Source organism: Brassica rapa, chromosome A02 (genome assembly GCF_000309985.2).
Source record: "Brassica rapa cultivar Chiifu-401-42 chromosome A02, CAAS_Brap_v3.01, whole genome shotgun sequence".
In the NCBI taxonomy this organism is placed as follows: domain Eukaryota; kingdom Viridiplantae; phylum Streptophyta; class Magnoliopsida; order Brassicales; family Brassicaceae; genus Brassica; species Brassica rapa.
The window spans coordinates 22,318,479-22,326,670 of record NC_024796.2 but is presented as its reverse complement, the minus strand read 5'-3'; the positions used below and the strand labels follow the sequence as shown (position 1 = coordinate 22,326,670).

Below are 8,192 nucleotides of genomic sequence, written 5' to 3'. Positions count from 1 at the left end.
GTTCTGAATATATATAAATTCTAGTTGAATATTAATTTCTATGACTCAAGACAGAAAATTTTAATATTTCATATACTAATATTTTATGGCAGTTTATTTTATAAATAATTGATTTACTATAGTTTAAATAATTATTTATTTATATAGAATTAATATTAATAAATTTTGGCTCAGATAAAAAAACATGAGTCAGCCACTAAGATAGTATCTTACGTAAATAACTTCAAATATAAGTTAGCATTGGAGGTATCAATACTATTAAAAGGGAAGGAGTCTAAAAAAATATACCTATAAAAGTTGTTTGAACCCTTTCATTTAATTCATTATTTTTTGGTCTTACCTTAAATTTATACTAACAATATGTTACCATATATATTTTCTAACAATAATTTAGTCAATTCTTTTATTTATTTAAATCTCACTCCTAAATCCTAATCATTACTATTACTATATTTATCATTTTGATTTTTAATCATAAAAGCATTGAAACTAATATTTTATATTATCATTTTTATCATATAATATATGATTTAAAGCAAGATAAATTACAAGACATATATGTGTACATTCTAACTTCCTCTTTCGTTTATAATAAAGTAATCATATCATATATAAACTTTCCCACTAAAATCTTATATCATGTACTAAACTTTCAACCGTCTATAGTTTGATAATATTTTCATATTTAAAAATGATTTTTCTGAATATTCATGTTACCTTCACAAAAATGAAGAAATTCATTGGTTCTATTAAAGCTAACATGACTTCACGATATCAGTATTGATTATTCAAGATTTTGAAAATTATTTGTTTAGATATTATACTTTTATATACTTTTCACTTAAAACGAATCAATACTATTAAAAAGGAAAGGATTTTTAAAAAATCTAATATAAAAAAGTTGTTGGAGTTATGTATAACTATTTATTATTTTTCTGATAATACATTAATCATTCTAAACATATAATATTTTAAATATTTTTGACAGATCTTAATATCATTTCTTATGATACCTTTACTCAGAAAAATATTTCATCAACCATGTTTTTGTACAATAACGTTAAAAATCTATATCAAAAGGTTGTTGGACCTGATATGGACGTAATGGGTCCACATCTGTTCGGGTATTTAAGGTCCTAAAAGAATTTGAAATATATGAAAAATCTGAAAAATATTTGAAATACGAAAAATATTTGAAACTCCAAACAAATACCAAAAAAATTCAAATACCTAAAAATTTAAAATCTTATTCAAAATCTGACACGATGAACTGGAAAATACCCAAAATTTTATCCAAATATCCAATTTTTTTTTTAATTTGAAAAATTTACCTGAAATCAAAACTCTAATCGTAAACTAAAAACTTAAAAACAATATCCATAATACCGGAAACATATTCGAAATATCCAAATATACCTAATAAACACATATTTATGATCAGGTCTAGGGTAAGACCCGGACTCAAACAAAGACCTGCGGGTCAAAAAACACAATAGGTTATCTTCTCTGGACCTGAACTAACCTATAATTTTGGGTCGGTTTAGTTTGTTTTTTTTATCCGGATATAATTCTCATGTCGAAAAGAAACTTACGTAAAATTGTACATATAAAATCTCAAATAAACTAATTTGTAGATTATATAGCTGTTAAAAATTATGTTTTTCGATATAATAAAATTTTGTATTATAATATAATCCAACAACTCCGCGCTTTCTAAGCGCGGGTCAAAATCTAGTACTGCTTAAAACACAAGTTTTGGATTAAATGATTGATTGTTTTTCATTTGTTGATAAAGGCATCTCCAATAATTTCTTTCATTTTGAAGGGGGTCCACCCTTAAAATAAGGGGATGAAAGGGTAGTTTTCCAATGGTGATCCTCGAATCTTTTCACTTAAATTATTCTAGTTTTATATTTAAATTTCAACTAGATTTTGACTCGCGCTTCGAAAGCGCCGGTTCCGTTTGGTTATAAACAAAGTTTGATATGAATTAATATTCTATGATTTTTAAATTATTATGTTATAAAGTCGTATTATATCCAATAAGGAAATTTGTTAAAAGTTATAAAATTTATGAATTAGTTTATCTGAGATTTTGTATGTACCCTCTTATGAACTTTCTCTTAGGCATAGGCATTTTTCTCGGATCCAAAAAGCTGAACCGAAACCAACACGGAAATATATGATCGGGTCCAACATCGAGTAAACTACACATTGGTTTTTTTTGGACTCGCAGACCTTTGTTCGAGTCGGGTACCCAAAGTACTTGAATATTTTTTATATATTATGTATACTTGGGTATTTCAGATTCTTTTGATTATTATAGAAATTTTTAAGTTTTAGATTCGGATTTTTCGGTTATAGTTTCGGGTTTGGGTAAAATTTCAAATTATATTTCGGGGATTCGAATAAAACTTTGGATATTTTTGGTTCTTCAGATAAAATTTTGGTTTTTGGGTATTTGAATATTTTCAGATATTTGTTTAGATTTTTGTGTTTTGACTTTTTCAGGATTTCAAGTACATTAAGTCTTTTCGGGCCCTAATTACCGAACTGATCCGAACCTATTTTGTACCAAAATTACATATATTTTATAGATATTTGAATTATAGACTCGAAACAAACCGGATCCAAAAGAACATATACAAACCCAATATAGACCTACATTATTGCATAACAACCATAATGTTAAGTGATAAAATATTTTAGAGAAGAAGTGTATCACATGAAATATTTTACAAAAGCTAATTTTTTGTTATATTTAAATACTATTTTATTTTTATTAGTGTTAATCTATTATAAAATTTATCTATTTTCTTTTAATTTAGATTTGAAGTTAATTTTATAATAATATTTGTTTATTCATTTATTTATTTATAGCCGAAGTCCTAGTTTGGTATAAATTATTCAAATAGTTTTGAGAAGAAGCTATGGTGTTCGTTGGTTGAATTTTTAATTTTGAGATTTGAAGACTATGTTTTTTTTTGTAACTCGATTTGAAGAACATGTTCTAGGTTGTTTATTGCTGTTTCTTAATGATGTAGGTCAAAGAAGAAAAACCAAAAATTATAGAGCTTTTTGGCTGGGGATAGAAGTCATTGCTATCATATATAGAAATGGTATTTATTTGACGATGTGTAATACTATTAAATGTATATGATCGGTTTTATTTGATATGATATTATACTATTAAATGTATATGAATTTCATGGAAACATAAGTAATTGCTGCGGTGATCAATATACTTAGAAAATGTAATTATTTAATGTGTTATACTATTAATATGAATCGATAACAGCTTTAATATTATGGTATAGTTAACACTACCATATAGTTAGAGATAATTAGGAAAATATTATGTGAGACCAAAAATATTGTTAGTTAATAAAAGGGTGCAGTAACATTTTATAGGTAGATTTTTTAAAACTTCTTTCCTTTTAATAGTATAGATAGATATTTTTGTTTTTCATTTGAAAATTGGGAAAATTGTTTTTTTAGAGCAAAAAAATGGTAATTATGTCCCTTTATACTAATCTATACTAGTTTATGTCCCATTAGACTAATTTTTTTCAAAATGGCAGTAATGCCCTTAAAATTGTAATTTTTTATTCCTTTTTCGTTTTTTAATTTTTTTAAAAAAAATTGATTTTATTTTTCAAAATATAAAAGTGAATATTCCCAAATATTTTGTTTCCATATTTTTAGGAACTGATTTCTTATCCGTAGAATACAACTAATATGTAGAAATCGGTTTCTACAGTTTTTTAGAATTATAGTAATGTTTAGATTTTGATTTCTACATGTTTTAGATTTATAGTAAATCTGTAGAAGTCGGTTTCTACGTGTTTTAGATTTATATTAATGTGTAGATTTTGATTTCTAAAGATTTTAGAACGATAGGTTAAGCGCGGAATGTGTATTCTAAATATTTTTAGAATACTCCTATTTACGTAGATCACGTATTCTAAACATTATAGATTCAATGAAAAAAGTGGATTTCGTTTTCTACTTCGTAGAATGTAACTTTTTTAAAACTGGAAAAAATATCACTAAGTTCATATAGGTATTTTATCAAAAGTTACTATTTTCAAATTTTTTTTGTTTGTAAAACTATTTATTAAATTTATTTTCAAAAATATTAAAGGGTGTTATAGGAAAATATGAAACAAAATATAGATTAGTCTAAAGGGACATAGTTACCATTTTTTTGCTCTAAAAAAAACAGTTTTCCCTTGAAAATTTATTAAATGCTTCACGCGGAATGAGTTTGCAACTACTACATATTTCTACTAGAATATAATTCTAAAAAACATGAATTTGCAATATCCAAACAACAAAGACCCAAAAGACCAAAACTGAAATGGACAATGGTCCAACAAATATCCAAGACCAATTAAAGACAAACAACTCAATTTTCTTTTCTCCCTCCTCTTCCTTGTCTGCTTTGTGGACTATGTGAAGCTTCTTTTCTTCATCGACAGCTATGTTGGTTTTGCGAATTTGGCGGGTGGGGTTTGAGGTTGCGATGGTGTCTCTCTATTGCGGCTCTGTGGAGGTCTGCTGTTCCACTTCCTTTTCAGGCGGTTTCTTGCCCAGGCGGAGGCTCCTGTTCCCTAAGGTCTTCTCGGAGGTCTTCTGTGCCGGTGTTGACGAGGGCATCCCTAGGCGGTGGTTTTCTGTGCCGTAAGGCCTTGTCGGTGGTTTTCTCAGGCGACGGTGGTCATGGAGTTTCTAGCGGCTATGTTTTGGATGCTTTAGTGCGTCTGTTTATCTAGGATTTCTGGCTCCGGTTTGTTCCAGGTCTATCTGGTTTAACCGAGTTGTTCATTTAAGGTTTCTTCTGATTCATTTGGTTAAGGGTTTCTTTGCGTAGCCCATAAAGGATTTTGACTAGGCCCATGTCAACACCAAAAAAACACAAAATTTTCAATCTATGCACCAACAGTTTCAAAAAAAACTTTGATGTTATTTGTTAAATACTGGAGTTGTTAAATACTGGCGGTCATGTATCATCATAGGCTTTAACTCTACGGTTTTAATTTCGGAAAAGGTCATACTTTTTGTTAGTGGTTTCAGATCTGGGCTTAAGAGGGGAATCGATGGTCTGGTTTCGGTTCTGGTGTGCTTTGGCTCGGTGCTAGATTCGCTAGGTGGTGGGATCGTCGGCTTCTGTGCGGTAGTGGTGTGATGTTCAAGCCGGTTCTAGAGCCATTGAAGGTTAGTGGTCAAGCTCGAGCCTATGTCTTCCCCGTTTGTGACCACTCCGAGGATGACTGGTAACTTGTGTCTCTTAAGTCTCTGTCCGTTGAAAGAGGCTTTGTAGAGAAGACAGTTGTGGTGGTAGCTGGAGCTTAGTCGAATTGATTTTATGTGCTTCTTTTTGTGTTCTCTGCTAGTCTGGGTCTCTTTGTTGAGGAGTGTCTCCAAATCTTTTTCTTAGTTTCAGGTGAGGTTTTGGTTTGGAGAGTTGGGTTAAGAGATGAGTCTGGCGCCATATGTCAGGTCGAGGACCTGTTGACGGTGCGGCATAGCTGAAGGGGCATTGCAGGTGCTTTCGCTGACGTCGTTTCTAGCCTTCTTCAACTCTAGCTCTTTTGTTGCTCACCGTTGCTTTGGAGATTTCAATTCTCGGTTGGGTAAACAACTGGGTGTATGCGTGGGCATGTTCAAGTGCTTCTATTCCGACTTTGGATTCTCTTCTCCATTGTTGAATTCTCAGGTAGTGCTTTTAAGGTTATGGCTTTCTCTACATGGTTCTGGCTTTGCTTGAAGAGGTTTGTGGCTATGGTTTTTTTCTTCAACGGTGAAGCGTCCCGAGGTCCCTTGTGATGCTTTTGACTTCTCCTCGGTGAAAAGGTTTGGTTATGAGGCATGTTTCGTTGCTCTGCTGTGAATTCTAGCAGATGGACATTTTCTATCTCTCGGGTTGATTGTCTTGCAGTCCTTGTGTTGTTGGTCAATCCTAATCGGACGCCTGTCCTCGTATTGTTTGGATGTGCCTTTGAAGCCTCCGGTAGTCTAAGGTCCTTGGTATTTGTCTTCTTCTTTGTCTTAGAACATTCAGTTTCTTAGGTCATCAAGTTTTGTTATGAACAACCACAAATTAAGCAAGAAGACAATAGAGAACAAAACATATTGAGGCAAATACCCGTTTAGGGTTTACTATTATTGTGTGAATGAATAATCTTACAAACCCTTAGATCAATATTAATAGCATCTTCAAAACCCGATTTCCTTTATCCTTTAGGAATACATACTTATATAAAAAAAATTTTGGGCTTTTGGGTCTTTGTTGTTTGGATATTGCAAATTCATGTTTGTTGCATTTACGTAGCAACAAATTGAATTGTTGCTATTAATGTCATATAATTGCAACAATTTTTTATAACAATTTTGTTGTAAATTTACAACGTATTTGTGCAACATTAATAATGACAAATCATTGATACGTTAAATATATAGCAAATAATATAACAAATTATTGCAATTTAATAGTATTAATGCAACAAGACATTTATAAAATATTTTGGTATAAGTAGACGTATGGATGCAACTTAAATTGTTATAAAAATTTCTATATAAATTGTAGCGAATGTTGTTTTAATTTTTTCGATGCAATTTATTTTGAACTATATATTTGGTGCAAATATTTAGTGAGGAAAGTTATCATGGTTAACAATTAATATTTCAATAGATCATTATGTTTTATTGGTTGTTCTATTCCGGTCTGGCTTCCCAGACCACCTCAAGTTTGAGTAATAGAAGAGCCGTTTGCTGTCAAAAAAAAAACAATTAATATTTCAATAAAATTAATAGATTGTTAAATGTGTTGCAGTATTTTGTTATAAAAATATTAGATGGATTGTTTTTTACAGTAAATATATTTGATAACACAAAAGCCAAATAACTAACTTTATTAAATAAACTTAAATATGAGAAAGTTAAACAACGCATCAGCAATGATAATTTGAAAGCTAAAAAACATAACAAAAACTTAGAAAAATAACTAAACCACAACTGAGACTTAATTGTTGACACTTGTGGACAAAAGATAGCAGCCAGCTCGTGTTTATGAGGTTCCAGCCCGTTTCGATCAGACATTCGACTCTTAGAAGCTTTTTTTATTTTCCTTAGCTTTGTCTGTTTCCCAGTAGGAAACCAAATCTTTGTAGAAATCATCAGGGATCCAATATGGCTGCTTACCTCTTTCTTTCACTCGGCTAATCATATCTATCCGCTTTGTTGCAGCACATTTGCAAAACATCTTTCGCACCTCAGATTCAATCAAATGATTCCAAGAGAACTTGCTCTGAGAATGTATTATAAAAGAAAAGTTAGAGTGCTATAGATTAGACTAAAACTATATTTGCCATCCGGAGATGAGTTGCTCCTTGGTTGGGCTGCTCCTTGATTATGACCCTCATGTTCCACAATGATCCATTCACTTTGGAAGGACTAAGAACACATAAGACATTCATTGGTTGGGGTGCTCCTGTATTATGACCCTCATTTGCCATCTAGAGATGAGTTGCTTTCAAAGAACTACGTGAAGTTTACAGAATTATTAACAGCACTGTGTATATATATAAATATGAAAACAATAAAATCTAAACCTCTTGCTATTGGATAATCCATATCTTTTTAGCATAATATTCTCTAAACAAACTAAAGTCAAGCGGTAAATGAAATATAAGGTGGAAACAACATTTTACTAAAAAGTAAAAAAAAACAATTTTGAAACACCACTAAAAAGAAAAATATTCTAGTAGTTGCAAACTCATTCCGCGTGAAGCATTTAATAAATTTTCAAGGGAAAACTGTTTTTTTTTAGAGCAAAAAAATGGTAACTATGTCCCTTTAGACTAATCTATATTTTGTTTCATATTTTCCTATAACACCCTTTAATATTTTTGAAAATAAATTTAATAAATAGTTACAAACAAAAAAAATTTGAAAATAGTAACTTTTGATAAAATACCTATATGAACTTAGTGATATTTTTTCCAGTTTTAAAAAAGTTACATTCTACGAAGTAGAAAACGAAATCCACTTTTTTCATTGAATCTACAATGTTTAGAATACGTGATCTACGTAAATAGGAGTATTCTAAAAATATTTAGAATACACATTCCGCGCTTAACCTATCGTTCTAAAATCTTTAGAAATCAAAATCTACACATTAATATAAATCT

At 30.3% G+C, this 8,192-nt stretch overlaps 1 long non-coding RNA gene across 1 annotated transcript; it reads left to right on the top strand.

Moving 5' to 3' along the window:
- The first annotated feature begins 4,110 nt into the window (after positions 1-4,110).
- On the top strand, positions 4,111-7,693 carry LOC117131740. The gene is made up of 2 exons (XR_004454971.1): positions 4,111-4,800; positions 5,077-7,693. It is a non-coding gene; the product is annotated as an uncharacterized LOC117131740 (long non-coding RNA).
- The last annotated feature ends 499 nt before the right edge of the window (positions 7,694-8,192 follow it).